This window comes from Crassostrea angulata, chromosome 6 (assembly GCF_025612915.1).
Source record: "Crassostrea angulata isolate pt1a10 chromosome 6, ASM2561291v2, whole genome shotgun sequence".
NCBI classification, from domain to species: domain Eukaryota; kingdom Metazoa; phylum Mollusca; class Bivalvia; order Ostreida; family Ostreidae; genus Magallana; species Magallana angulata.
This window is the reverse complement of record NC_069116.1, coordinates 26,253,045-26,269,476: the sequence shown is the minus strand read 5'-3', so window position 1 is coordinate 26,269,476 and position 16,432 is coordinate 26,253,045. Positions and strand designations below refer to the sequence as shown.

General features: G+C 31.1%; 1 pseudogene; it reads left to right on the top strand.

Moving 5' to 3' along the window:
* Positions 1–3,923: 3,923 nt before the first annotated feature.
* LOC128187992 (uncharacterized) lies at positions 3,924–15,733 on the top strand (annotated as a pseudogene).
* The last annotated feature ends 699 nt before the right edge of the window (positions 15,734–16,432 follow it).

Sequence of the window (16,432 nt, the reverse complement as noted above, 5' to 3'; positions counted from 1 at the left end):
ATGCAAATGTTTAGACAGATAAAAATGAAAACAGCAATATTATTAAACGTAATACAAATTAAACTGTAACATTAAAGGTAAGTCTTATGATTTATTTAAATTGTATTTTTAAAAAAAACTGTACGCATTAAAAACCATAGTTAAAGCCTCAGACGAGAAGATACACCACAAATAACCAATCACAAAAATGAAAATCATAAACAACGATATATTTCACAAAAAATATAATGATGGATACTTATTGTCATTACACAATTAAATTTTGATAATTGACGCTAATTGTAATGCATTCATTTTTTCCCAATTGCCAGCAGTTACAATGTGTGTGGGTTTTTTTGTTGAGTCTTTATATTTATATGTGTGTATTAAATTCGTTGGTATCTTTTCATTTAATAATCTTTTATGCCTTGCAATTGGTATGTTATATTGATTGTGCATTTATAGCTTAAATTGGTTCGTTGATATCTTTTCATTTAAAAAAGGACAAATTTCTAGGATATCATAAAAATTCTTATATAAGTTGTATGATGTAATGATATGCAAACAGGCGCGGATCTAAAATTTACTTAAGGGAGGGGTGTTGGGGGAAAATGATGTTGATATATTGTGTTTACATAGTACATTAAACTACTTCAAAATCAACAATGTACAAACCATAATGGTTATAACACGTTTTTATGTCATGATAGCTAGGTTAGCAACTTCTAAAAATGAAATTATTGCTTTTATTCTCCTCTACACGTCCCCAGTACTTGCTGATTTCATGTTTACATGCATGGATATTTTCTTTAACGCCATGCAATTTGTATGGCATATTTATTGTGCATATCTAGCTTTTTGTTTGATAACACATTAATTCGTATTGCTTTGAAAATTGCACATCGTCCGTATGTAATATATGAATACAATGATCATCCTGCAAAGACAATGGCTGTTAATATGGATGCCTTTAAAGTATAATGAGCAATTTTTGTTGTGACGTCTTTAGTTAGTTGTATGAAATTGTATGTGATGGTTTATGTTCATGTATACTATTAACGATTTTAAGTAAACACTGACTTACACTGTTGGAAATAATTTACCATTATACCAGTTTGTATCGATTATACACGGCTTCTCGCACTGTATTTGTATCTGAAGGTATGATTCAATTTAATCGATAAAACAAGTATGGATGTAAATTTCCGTTTGTTGAATAAAATCCTTAGCAAATCTATAACACACACGCGGGTAGGTTAAGGCAACTTTTAGTTTGATGACCGTCAAAATTATGATCTATTTGAAAACTGTTTATTTTTATGAAAACAGTGCGGTATATTAATACCAAGTGAATGTGTTCACCAAGATATTATTTTTCTACTTCGGAATAGACTGGATCTTTGAAGCTGCCGTGCCATGGTATCACGTGACAGTTATAAATAGATCAATATTTTACCTTAACAAAAAATCAAAAAGTGTAACACTACCCCGAAGTTCATTTGTCTGTTTGTTACAATAATTCGATCGGCAATTAGTTCAGGTTTATTAGTATTACTGCTAGAATCCTCTTGTTAATCGCATAAAATAGATATTGTAAATATTTATCGGAAACCCCCTCAACTTCTATAATTTCATTGAAAATATTACGTATTTTTCATTTAAAACAACAATTCACAGGATTCTAGCAGCACTTTTCAAGTAGTTTAGGTCATACACCGTTGATATTTAACAAAGTCATCTTTCATAATATCCGGGGTAGTGTTACACTTTTGCCTTTTTTTTGTACACACTGACAGAGGAAAGGCTGGTCAAGCCATATAAATGTCGATCTGCTTACCTTATAACACTCGCTGATTAAACAAAATATCCATGCCTGTATTATCCTGATTATATCCTAACTGACACTCATCTAAATCTTAGGTATCTGTATTAAATAAGTCTTATTTCGGCATTGTTTACACTGCATTCCGATGATTTGTCTCCCGACATGATCTTCTCTATTAAACATGCTTGTGGCGTCATCAATGATAATTATACGTAATAGAGAAAAATCAATACTCAGTTAGAAGAGTTTTTAGTGATATTTTATGCCTGTAGTTTTTATAATTTAAACCAGAGATAAAGGTAAAATCGACATGTTTCTGAGTAAAATATGACATCATGCTGCTTATTGTGACGTCATTTCGATCAGAGGAATTTGATCGCTGAGAGTTGCCTTATCATACCCGCGCACTATGTGATAAAATATTTTTTAAAAACCAAAACAAATAATACTTACCTTTATCTTTTTACGCGAGATTGATCGTCCTTGATATCTGTATGTTTTCAAGCGCTTATATGATCCAGATAGAATGTAAACTTCCGTTTTAACCCGCGCATGCGTGTTACACTTTGTGGTGTGTATACCGCCATGCTGACGAGCTGATAATTTTATACACACAACATACACAAAACGGAAAAATACTTCCAACTGGTCCATGCACCAATTTTCACATATATGGTTTATAGCATGATTTTAAGCATTTCTAAGGTGAAATTCAAGTGAGGACCAGATTTTTGTCCTCACTTGAATTTTGTGTTCTCAGTTGTTGCTGTGTAACTTGACGTCGGCTCTCAGTTGGCAGTGTTTACGAACGCACACACACACACACACACACACACACACACACACACACACACACACACACACACACACACACACACACACACACACACACACACACACACACACACACACACACACACACACACACACACACACGGCATTAAAGTTATTTGTATTGAAAAGTTAAATATAGTTTGTATTTTAATATTAAAATTAAATTTAATTGGTTATCGAGCATTGTTAGCCACTTCAATTTAATGGGGTTTTTTTCAATTTATTATAATGTCCGTGTCATGTTTATAGATGGTTTCAAGCTGTTCTGCGTTGATACTTTTAACATTAACAGTCAAATGGTTGGATGCAGCAGCTTATATTACATTAGATCATTTAGAATAAATCCGTGTGAAAGGTTAAGACTTAATGAATATTTTTTACCATAATATAATCACTTTACATCAGTAAGAACAATGCAGTCTAAATCAACCCCAAACGTGTTTAAAATCAATCATTCTTCTATCAGTTTTTTGGTGTTTTTGTTTGTTTGTTTTTTTCATTTTGCGAAAAACTATTTACTTGCCCAATTCTCACTCGAAAACCACGATGATAATTTATGTACATTTACAATATTATTCAAATTCTATAGTTTTATCTCTATTTGAGGGCATCAAAGCTGGTGGATTTAGTGAAAATAACAGCAAAACATTACTTAAATGGATATTGCATTTCAATGACCATGAGCTCGAAATCTAAATCTTCGAAAATTGGTGTTCAACAAGAATTGAGGAAACCACATTTTCAATTTAACAGTAGAAGACTGTTCTTATGTTAAAGGACATTTCATTTATCACAAATTACGTACATTTGTCATTCTGTATAGCGAAAAGAATTTTTTCTAGCAAAGTCAAATTTGTCTTATGTGATAAAAACAAAGAGGATGCATGTGTGTTTCTCTCATAATTGAAAGTTACTACTCATCCTGTACTACAGTTAAGCAGCTCTCATACAAACGTTTTTAAAAGCAACAGCACCAATCCTGTAAGATTATGGATGGTGCGAATGGTTTTTGCTATGTCCTGTTTATTTTGCAATTAAAAAAAATACAATATTTATGTGCATGATTTATTATCCATTGCAATTATTGTCTGCTTTTTTAAACACCGTCGCATATGAAAAAGGAAATTCCGGAATAACTTACGCCGGCAATTCGCAGAAATTTAATCATGATCAGCTGTTATTTAGCAGTCGATATGAAGTGAATATTACTGTTAGGAATTTAAATATTTCCAATTACCTCAAGATATAGGTTTACCTTAATTTACTATTATTGTGACTAGAGACTATGAGTGTTCGCGTTAGAATACTAGCTGTTCTTTCTCTATATGTATGTAATATCAATGGAGGATGTCATGTAAACGATTGGTGAGTACATCTAACTGTGCTTGTATATACTGATGTGCCGATGAAAGCAATGAATACAATAACACATCATATAAATTCGTGCTTTACATTATCATTTCTAATGAATCTAAAAAGTATCGCTTTGTACTTCCTATTCGTTCTGGAATTTTATTGAAAAAAATCATTTTTATTTGCTATATCAACCCCCTTAATCTGCTTAATTAAGTAATTTAAAAGATTGTATTAAACTTTTATAGGAATTGTTCGTTCAACGTTAAAAGTCCTTGTCAAAAATCTTGCTTGTGGTTTTAGAGTTTAAACCCAATGTAAAACAATATTTTAAATGAACTGTTATTGAATAAGTATGCAACAACGAAAACAGATCTGAAAATAGTTCATACAATATCATTAAATGAACCATTACACACCCAGTAAATGTGAAGTCAAAAATTTTATGGACTGAATTGATTTATCATTGTTTCTTTAAAACAGACTGAAAGATAACATCCGCATTAATTAAATCTTACATTATTGTTTGCTAGGCCAAACTCATGTCAAGCCAACTTTAGAATAGGACCCCAAAGATGTGAACGTAAGATAGTTAACTTTACAAATCGATTTTTTTGGTATACAATCATGTAGGTATCGATCTATAAATATATATTTATTTGACATTTCAGCATGTGAGTCTGGTAGTTACGGATGTAACTGTTCAGAACCGTGTCAGTATGGAACATACGGTCAAGGGTGTTACCATATTTGTGATTGCTCTGATGAACAATTCTGTAATCCAGTTATAGGTTGTACAAACAACAATACAACTACAGATATAACGACAGGTAAATAAAGTAAATATAATTTTGCATCATCCAGGCAATGATAAAAAAAAAAATAAATAAAATAAAACGCGTGAACATGCTGACAATACCAGAGAGAGCATCAATGTCTTATGATACCTTTGAGTGATATGTGAATAACTTTTCCACGAAGCAATTTAAATCATAAATATGTAAAAGTGTTTGTTTATTTTTGTCTTTGTTTTGCTGATGTGTTTATATTTGTTTTTTATTTTATTTGTTTTTTTTTAAATTAATTGTTTGTTTTTATTTAATTATTTTTATTTCTGATAAAAAAAAATAACTTGCAGTTATGCAAATAATAAATTTAACATTAGTTGCAAAATTTAGTTCTTAAATTAGTTGCTGTTTTTTCGACTTTGTTAAGGAGTTGAATATTGTAACTTCCGGTTCTAAACAAGCCTATAACGCGTTAAATATGAAAATTTCAATTAGAATGTAAACTGCTTATTTAAACTGTAAAATTTTAAAACAACCAAGTTATCATGTGCAAGTATAATAGAATCACACGAGATCTCTCATTGCTGCAATTCAGATTGAAAAAAAGGGCTTCTTGTTAAAAGTGAAGTTAATCTAAATAATTATACTCACTTGTATGGATTCTTACACTGTTCATCAATTTCATAATTGAGCTATTTGAGACTTTTCTTTTTAAATTAAAAAAATATTTTGAATAAAATCTTACATAATTTATTTATTAAGTTCAATCTCCCGGGATGATTATTCAAAGAAAATGAAAAGCTAATGAACAGAATATAATTTTGCTTACTATTATAACAAAAACATAGAAAAAATAGAAGTAACATTTACTTTATCTTGGTCTAAAGCGATTGCTAGAGTTTATAAATTGTGACAAATTATCTCATATACAGTAGATTGCAGTTAATTTAATTTACCAGACAAAAGATTTTAACCCACGTTGAATTTTACGAGACAAGTGTAGACTCTATCATGCTATAAGTTTTTCAGTTTGCCTGCTAGATGTCAAATATTACAGAATAATCTTTTTTTATGTTCCGAAATTGTTAGCCTTGCATATTCATTTTTTTTGTGTCGTCCATCATTTGACGGCAAGGCATCAAGCTATTAAAAAGCTTTCTATCTTCTTGCTTGCACTTTTTATCTATTCCAAGGTTGCATAATTTCATGTTTTAATTGATATAACTATTGAAGTAATTTTTTTTCAAAGTTTTATAGTTTCGGCATTCAATTACAATCTGATACTATCCGTTGCTTTGAAATCTAGTTATATCTACCTTTCTCCAAATTTGAATCAAACATGAGTCTTCTTAGAGTATTTATTCTATAATTAATGTGTTTTGACTGATACGGGTATTGTAAATAAACTTATCTATTTTATGAAATCATAATGCAAAACATTATTAGAAGGGAAAAAAAGGCTTAAATATTAAGCATTTGTTGATCGAAACTGTCACATATTCTTTAAAAAGTGTTACTGAACAGGGTTCAATTCTACAAATGATAAGCATTCCTACATTGGGTGTCTTTAGTGTCAGTTTACAAACATTGCTAAATATGACATTGTTCTTTCTAAATAGGCAGACTGGGGCCATTCTTTGGTAAAACTATGACTTAATTGATTCAAATTTGTTATCCTTCTTGAGGTTTCAGCAAGTAGTACAATATCATTGGCATAAAATAACAATGTTAATCATGTGTATTCCCCTTGATATATAATTCGGGTTGTCGTTTGAAAGCAAGTTTTATAAGCAAGGTTTTAAAGCGGTAAGTGCACAAGTCTAGTACTAATAAGATTAAGGTTTAAGTGAATATGAATCGTTACGTTTGAAAATGTTAAAAGTATTGATAAGATAATTAATCTATAATTAAGCGGATAACACCATCAATTTATTCTGTCTTTAAGCGTTTGGAGGTTAGGCCTAAAAAAATTGTGTGTTTAGGGTTACCCGACCTAACCTACAGAAATGTCCCGATCCTACCATTTTTAGATGTCTGTTTTTATCCGATTGTAATTTTTTTTATATTATTTCTATTAAAAACCCGTTTTAAATATGATACAAATAAATATTCTTAGATTCATGCAGAAAAAAATACCTACCTAACCTAATTTTTTCATCAGCGTTACCCTAAACACACAATTTTTCATATAGGCTACTTTGTGTAGTCTATTCTCTATGGTACAACTATGATGTATGCTACATGTGAGTTGTATTAAGTAAAGGCTTGAGTATATACAACTCGTGAATAATGTTAAAATTCAAACTTTGGACCATTTACAATCAAGCGTAGATGAAAATTTCCAACTATCAAAAGCAAATACCAAATAGAGAAGCTTTTAGATTCGACTAATTATAACGTAATAAGTTTTTTGTTGATATCAACATTGTGTTAGTTAACATAAGTTTACGATGATTTAATCATTTCTTCAGCAACAGATGCAACACGTTTGTCTGTAGTTACCCTTTCTTCTTCTTCAAATACTGCCAATCAACACAACACACGCACGGGGTCCGGAGTTACTCCCCTATATAGCCTCACCACGCCTCTGATTGTGTCGATAATGACCGTCGTCGTCTTCAGCACTATATGTGCCTCTTTTCTCATCAGGTGCACTTTATTTATTATAGCTTTTGTACAAAGTTACAGCTGTTGTATATCATGCTGTTCTTTATAAACGATTTAAAATGGATTTAGAATATATTCGGTTTTTTTATTAACCAAATCTGAATTATTTTATTAAATTGAATTAAATGTGTATTTTCCTAACATTCTAGAGTAAGCAAACGGTTTTACAAGCGTGAATATGGTAAGTATAAGCGATGATAATTAAACCATTCTAGTATTATATCCGCAGAATTTTGTATTCTCAAACAGTAGAAATTAACTGTGTAAAAAATGTCTGCACTTAATTGAATGTTCTTGTTAGCTATTTTATAAAGATTGAAAATTATATTTCTAATAACTGTGTACATCTTTTGAAAAAAGATAAAATAGAGTAAAACTTAGAATAAAAAAAACTGCTGTAAACCAACTTTTATTCGCAACGATTTTATTTTAACGATTTAATAGTGTCAATTACTTATTCTGGGTGCCTCGTTTTGCAGCCAAGACTATGCTTTGATATATCTAAAACAATCAATGTTAAATCTTTAGTTCCCGAAATTCTCTCGAAAGTTTCTCGCAAGCAAAAAACGGTTAGTTTATAGTGGTTACTGTATTATAATTATAATTATACTTTATTGCTATTTAATTGGTGTGCATTTATTCTTTATGCAAAAAAACGACGGCATCCTAACATCCAGACATGTCTTAAACTTATTAGAACCCGACACTCTTAATGAAGCATTTGGTCAATTGCTTATATGTCATAGCTAGATAAGAGTGTTTCGGCGGTATTAATAGCACATGTCATTTCAGAACTGTATTAAGGCTCGCCTCGTCAGGAGTTCACCTTATGCATAACTCAATTAATCTCTTTGAACTCCAGCTGATTTTAATTTGGATCTATTGATTAGATCACCAATATTTTTGTGTTTACTGTACGCAATCATAGGAGGTGTTGTGAATAATTCATTGAATACTTCGTCATGTTGTATTTTATCCCAGTATTTCATAAGTCGTTTCCTTAACCCTTTAATACATGGGTTAAATTTGGTCACCAAAACGTTTGGTAGTCTTTTTAGTGTTTTAGCTCACCTGAACCGAAGGTTCAAGTGAGCTTTTCTGATCACCCGCTGTCCGTCGTCCGTCCGTCCGTCCGTCAGTTCACATTTTTCTTTTCAAACTTTTCACATTTTCGACTTCTTCTCAAACACCACAAGGCCAAATTTAACCAAATTTGGTACAAAGCACCAGAAATGCCAACTTTTCACAAAAGCTTGTATATTTTGAAAAAAGAATGTTTTATAATAATTAGGGAAACACTGTTGATATGTTTCCCTCGTACACAATTGATGAACCCGTAAAATTTGCTCAAAGAGTGTTTAAAGCAGAAAGAAGATAATTTATTTTTGAACTTTGAAACTTCTTCGATTTTTTTGTAACCATGATGAGTTATGATTCATTGTATTACAAATGCATCACTACGTATTTTATAAGGAAATATACTGAGTATACAATCACATGGTGATTTTAAAATTGCATATAAAAATATAGTTGCATATTGTGGTATTAATGGACTTATTGTACGTACAACCTAACTCAGACAGCGCGTGCACGGATCTCTATTTCGCGGGATCCCTGGTCGATCGAGGACGGATGTGTCCCTGTGCATGGCGAGGGCTTTTGTGAAATCTTGTTGATGAACCCATGTTTTATATCTATTTGTATGTTGTCTGCTTGGCAATAATACTATAATATGTACGAATATAGTTACACAAAATATTTTTAGTCTGAAATTATTTGATATACGACAGAAATTTAAATTAATGATACCTATTTTAAAGAAAATGTCAGCTTGAGCCTTTGTGGGCATACCGGCCTTTGATATGTATAATGAAGATTCTAAATTGTAGAAATCGTGACCCTCGGACCAAAACTGCAGCCCAAGGCGGGGTTCAAAGTTTAGCATAGAACTACATATGAAAAATGTTTAAAAACGTTCTTCTCAAGAACAACTGCACCAAAAATGCCAATATTTACACAAAAGGTTGTATATATAGTGAAAATTCTAAATTGTAAAAATCGTGACCCCTGAACAGAAAGTGGGGCCCCAGAAGGGGTTTAGATTTTAACATATATAGGAAAATGTTTTAAAATCTTCTTCTTAAGAACTATAATGCAACTGTTTGGGATATTACTATACATACATGTACATCCATAAATAATGTAGATGAAAACTTTATACAAACACAATGGGGGTGTAAGGCTTTTTTCAATTCATTTAAATCTAATTCAAGAGGTGTTGCCATACTATTTAATAACAATTTTGAATCTAAAATAAACAAAATATACAAGGATAGCTCTGGTAATTTACTAATTTTAGATGTCGTTGTGCAGGAGATAAATATTTTACTTATTAATGTATATGGCCCAAATCTCGATACACCTGATTTTTACAGTAATCTATCACTTAAACTTGAAGAATTACATGATGAACAACATATTATACTTGGAGGTGATTTTAACCTCATAATGAATATGAACCTAGATTCAAAAAATTATAAAAACCTTAACAATAAAAAAGCTAGACAGGAAGTTATAAAATTAATAGAATTATTTAATCTTAAAGATATGTTCAAACAAGCAAATCCAGAAAAAACCGAATACACATGGAGAAAAAAAAATCCGATAAAACAAGCAAGGTTAGATTTCTTTTTGATATCAGACACACTATCAATAATGAACCCAATAATAACTCATAATAATAGTTATCGTTCAGACCACTCCCCAGTAACGCTACAATTTAAATTAAATGAATTTGTAAGGGGTAGAGGATTCTGGAAATTCAATAACTCCCTACTATATGATAAAGAATATGTAGATATTGTTAAAAAGAATATTAACTATGTTAAAACTGAATACTCTTGTCTTATTTATAACAGAAAAAATATAGAAACTATCAAGCTAGATGACATTCAATTTACTATCAATGATCAACTCTTTCTGGATACCTTACTTATGGAAATTCGGGGTAAAACAATATCATATTCCTCTTTTAAAAAAAAGAAAATGTTACAAAAAGAACAAAATTTAGAAAAAGAGATTCTTAAACTGGAACAAAATCTTTCAGAACAGTCTTTAATTACCTTAACGGAGAAGCAAAAGGAATATGAAGATATAAGAAGAAATAGATTTAAAGGACAATGTATTAGGTCAAGAGCAAAATGGATTGAAGAGGGTGAAAAACCATCAAAATATTTTATTAACCTGGAATCTAGAAATTATACTTGCAAAATAATACCAATGGTTGAAAGAGAGGATGGTTCCCATACTAGTTCACAAGTAGAAATTTTGAATGAAACAAAGATTTTTTATGAAAAGCTGTATAAACGTAGAGAATCTTATGAATCCATTACTATTCAAGAAAAATTAAATATCTATGATGTTCCAAAATTAAGTAATGAAGAGTCAAATGCTTTAGAAGGAAAGATAACTAGTGCTGAAGTACTTAATTTTCTAAAAAAATGAAAAATGACAAGAGTCCAGGGCCTGATGGTTTTAGTTGTGAGTTTTTTAAGTTTTTTGGAAGGATATTGGAACTTTTGTTACAAGAGCAATCAATGAATCATATAAACAACTACAATTCTCAAGTCCAAACAAGTTAAGCATAATAACGTGTATACCAAAGGCAGGAAAACCTAAACAGTTTTTAAAGAACTGGCGTCCTATCAGTTTATTAAATATAGTATATAAACTAGCTTCAGGTTGTATTGCTGAAAGAATAAAAACTGTCCTTGATAAATTAATAAACAGAGACCAGACAGGATTTCTAAAAGGCAGATTTATAGGTGAAAATATTAGGCTGGTCTATGATATTATGCACTTTACTGAATATAATGATATACCTGGCCTCTTGATGTTAATTGACTTTGAGAAAGCTTTTGACTCAATCTCCTGGAACTTTATATACAAAGCTTTAGAATTCTTTAACTTTGGACCATCAATAAATAGGTGGATTAAAACTTTTTATAATGGTATTAAAATGGGTGTCATTCAAAATGGACACATTTCAGATTATATATATCCAGAAAGAGGTTGTAGACAAGGTGATCCAATATCCCCATATCTGTTTCTATTGTGTGCTGAAATTTTAGGCATAATTATAAGAAATAACAAAAACATTAAGGGCATAGTTATTGATGGAGTGGAATATAAACTTTCTCAATATGCAGATGACATATCTCTAATATTCGATGGTTCATCAACATCTATGGATGGCATTCTCCAAGACTTAGATTATTTTGCAAATATATCAGGGTTAAGAATACAGTTTTCAAAAACTAAAATGATTTGGATAGGAAGTAAAAAATTTTCAAATGAAGTTTTCCATCACTCAAGATGGAAACTCGACTGGAAAAATAATACTTTTGATATGCTTGGAATAAAATTCTCAGTAAATTTGCCAGACATGGTTGAACTAAACTATTTACCAAAGCTGATCGAGGTTAGAAAATTACTTAAACAATGGAAAGTAAGAAGGATGACCCCAATAGGCAGACTTACTGTTCTTAAGACACTAATTATACCAAAATTAAACCATTTAATTCTTGCATTGCCAATGCCTAATGATAAATTTTTGAAAGATCTTGAGAGCGAAATGTTTGAATTTTTATGGAACAGTAAAATACATAAAGTTAAAAAAGACACTGTTATTCAGGAATATAGACATGGGGGGCTGAAGATGATCACCTAAAATCCACATGGATCAGACGAATACTACATTCAAATAGTAAATGGGTTCCTTTACTCGAGTCAGTAATTCATTGTAATACTGGTAATCTGTGGAAAAGGGGATTTTTGTTTGTTCTTGATATATGTAAGACTATTACAAATCCTTTCTGGAAGGATGTTTTTCTATGCTGGACTAAGGTTAATGAAACTTCTAGTAAAATGAAAATGAACATTTGGTATGAACAAATATGGGACAACCCAAAGATTCAAATAGAAAATAAACCTATCTTTCTTAACCACTACTTCAATGCAGGCATCTTCTTATTGTGTGATTTATATAACCTTGATGGAAAATTTTTAAGTTACGAGCAAATGAATGTATTTTACTGAGAAATGAATATAAAAACAAACTTTATTGAATATTGTGGAATTAAAAAGGCAGTGACCTCAAGAACAAACATATAGCACCCTTTGATAAAGCCTTTGGACCACATATCCCCTCTTCTTTAAGAATATTTCTTAAAAATGAAAAAGGATGCAATGATATGTATCAATTACTGGTAAATAATTGTAAACAAGCTATTACAGCAGTGACAAAATGGCAAGCTAATGGAAATATTTTTTCGGAAAAAACATGGAGTAGAATATTTGAACTTCCTTTTAAAGTTACACAGGAAACAAAACTCCGGTGGCTCCAATTCCAAACACTCCATAGAATAGTTCCAACAAATGAATATCTCTTTAAGTTAAATATTTTGAATTCTTCATCATGCACTTTTTGCAAGAACTATATAGAAACAATAGAACACCTTTTTTATGACTGTGTACATGTAAAAGAGCTTTGGCTTAAGATAGAAGAATGGATGCTAAATAAATTTAATATATCTGTTTGCTTTGATAAAATATCTGTCTTGTTTGGAAAATATACAAACAGAAACATTTATAGACTGCAGAATTTACTTATTCTTTCTGTCAAACAGTATATTTTTGCATCTAAATACAAACAAACGACAACTCCATCCCTGTACTTTGGTTGTCTAGAGAAAACGATAATAGATAGGTTGTATATAGAAAAATATTTACTACTGAAAGATTGTAAATACAATGAATATGAAAAACACTGGCAAGATATTTGTAATAAACTTTAATTGTCTATTATCATAAAAGGGTCATTATACACACACAAATATATTATATTTCAAAAACTATAGCTGTTTAAAATCTCTTTTTAGCAGAAAACATAAATCCACATACCCCTCCCCCACTTACCCCCTCCCCCTTCTTTTATCTATCCTCTTCATCAACCTCAATCTCATTGCACATATATTCATGCAACTATGCTATGAATGCATATGTCTACATTGTGCAAATATAAATATCTATGCACATATGTATATGCGTTATTCTTAGAAAAGCATATTTTTGTATATGTAACTTTTTTTCTACTGTATTATACTTAAATCAAAATACTGAAAGCAGATATTATGTACTTAATCTGTGTTTATATTGTGCTTTGACATTGACATAAACAAATAAATTATAAAAAAAAAAAAAAAAAATAATGTAGATTCTAATTTGTTAAAATCGTAACTCCCGGACAATTGATGGGGCACCAAGAGGGGTTCAAAATTTAAACATTTTAAAAAACATAAAGGAAACATTTAAAAATTTTCTTCTCAAGAACTACTATGTTATAGTTTGTGGAATACATGCATCCTTGGCTAATGTAGATTCCTAATTGGTAAAATCGTGACCCCCGGACCAATACAGGGGCCCCAAGAGGGGGTCAAAGTTTATTATAGAAATATAAAGGTAACATGTTAAAAAAATCTTCTTCTCGAGAACTACAATGCTTCAATTTGTGAGATTACTATCATGCATACAACCTTGGATAATGAAGGTTCGACAGTTTTAAAATAGTGACCCCTGGACTAATACTGGCAACCCAAGATGGGTTTAAAGTTAAATGTAGAAGTAAATATGGAAAATGTTTAAAAATCTTCTTCTCGAGAACTACATTGCATCAATTTTTCAGATAACTATGTAAGCATCCTCAACTAGTGTAGATTCGAAATTATAAAAGCCGTGACCTCAATCTAATACTGGGGCCCCAAGAGGTGTTCAAAGTTTAGCATAGAAATATAGAGGGAAAATGTAGAGAAAAATCTTTTTCTAGGAAACTATAATGCTTCTGCTTGTGAGGTTACTATGCAAGCATCCTTAAATAATGTAGATTCCAAATAATTAAAGCTTCAGCACTGGACTAATAATGTGGCCCCAAGAGGGGTTCAAAGTTCAACATAGAAAGATATATTGAAAATATTTTTTAAAAGTTTTTCTCGAGAACTATAATGCTACAGTTTGTGAGATTACTATGTAAGGATCCTCAAAATGTGCAAACTCTAATGTAGTGGAACCAAGAGTTATCTTTCTTGATGTTTTGTACAGTCTGAGAGTTATTCCTCTTGAAGTGGAACTCTTCTACGTTCAGTTTCTCAGGCTGTGTACGTGCGGTCCCACCGCAGTGCTACACATTTTCATTCCTATGTTACTATTTATGTTGTTCAAGCCAACCATAAATCTCGTACCAATACTGGGTCCCCAGAAAGGGGTTCAATGTTTAAAATAGAAAAAGCATATGCTACGAAATGTAATGTTACAAGGAACTGCTGTTCAGGTGAGCAATCTATTTGCAGAAAGAGTTTCTTGCATGGGTTTTGAAAACTTTGAAAAAATTAAGTAATACAGCTTGATCACTAGTATTTTTCAGATGTCTGGTACATTCTCCTTTAATTAGGCCCATGAAAACTGATGAGCTATGAGCACTTTGTCTATGCAGGTATTGGACGCTGTTAGTAGGTTTGATGTATGAGCGAATGTCTAATCGCTGGCTATCTGAGAATTAGATCCAAATTAAAATCAGCTGAAGTGAATAACATGTGCTATTAATACCGCCGAAACACTCTTAACTAGCTATGACATATAAGCAATTGACCAAATGCTTTGTTAAGTGTGTCGGGTTCTATTAAGTTTAAGACATGTCTGGATGTTAGGATGCCGTCGTTCTTTTTGCAACTAAACAAAATGTTTTTTTACAATACATATAAAAAAAACATGCTTGTTAATTTATGAATGACACCACAGATGCAAAATCAACTGAGGGGGTACTTGAACTAGGAACCAATGAAGAGGACATCGATGTTCATTCGTATCTCACTATCAGTGATAGATCAGTCAGAATGTATGCAGCTGTCCATTACGACGAGGCAGAGGACAAAAAAGTAGTCCTTCGTTATCACTACACGGTGAAAAAGAGGACTTAAGCATCGAAAATAAAACAAGTCCTTCCTCATCCTTTCACAGCAAGAAAGAAGAGGATGCAAGCATTAAAAGTGATATCAGTAAGATATCACAGGGATATTTGACACCTGTTGTGACAACAGCCGAGGAAACCAAATCGGGTAGTCAACGATCTAGTGACTATGAAGATTTTCAAGAAGTCACAAAGTGTTCAGAAAATTTCGAATCTCCAGCCAGCCTGAGTTTCAAATTGGTAAAAATTACCAGTGTTCAACTTTGATTAAGGATAAGCCAAAGGAATCGCTTAAATAATACTTTAAGATAAAAGTTTTTCTTCCCTCTATTCATATGAATACCTAGGTTCTGTTCTTTTTGTTAAAGACGTTAACTAGAATTTATTTTTCTACCAAAAAAGGCAACTTTAATCTTAATTTAAAATTTTATGTGCCTTAAATAGAGTGTAATGCATATATGAAATTAAAAATATTTATATTATTGAAAGTTTCACTACTTTTGATTACTTTGTGCAAAAAATAAATTTTACACCCTAACCGGTGATTTGTACAGGTAGATATTTACATATATATGTCAAAATGATAAATTGAGTCTGTGTTTATGCTATTGTGAATAAAAGTTGGAAAATTCCAAAATATCATGAACTGTAATCATTTTTTGCTGTACGCAATGTGCTCGACCATTTGAATAATACTATACGCTTACTGCTACAGTAACTATTAAAATCAGCACAATTTAGTTTACAGAGCAAGTTGAATCAAAAGAATGGACATAGTTTGAAAGGATAAACTGTATCATAAATGATTTAAATATTGAAAAAATCTTCTTTTGAATGTTAATAAAAATCTGTTGGACATTATAGTAAAAAGTAGCAATACATCCATTAAATTTTGATTGACCCGAATCGTTTTCTTCCTCGGTTTAAAATAGCTGACACGTATAAACATTCTTATGGAGAAAACCA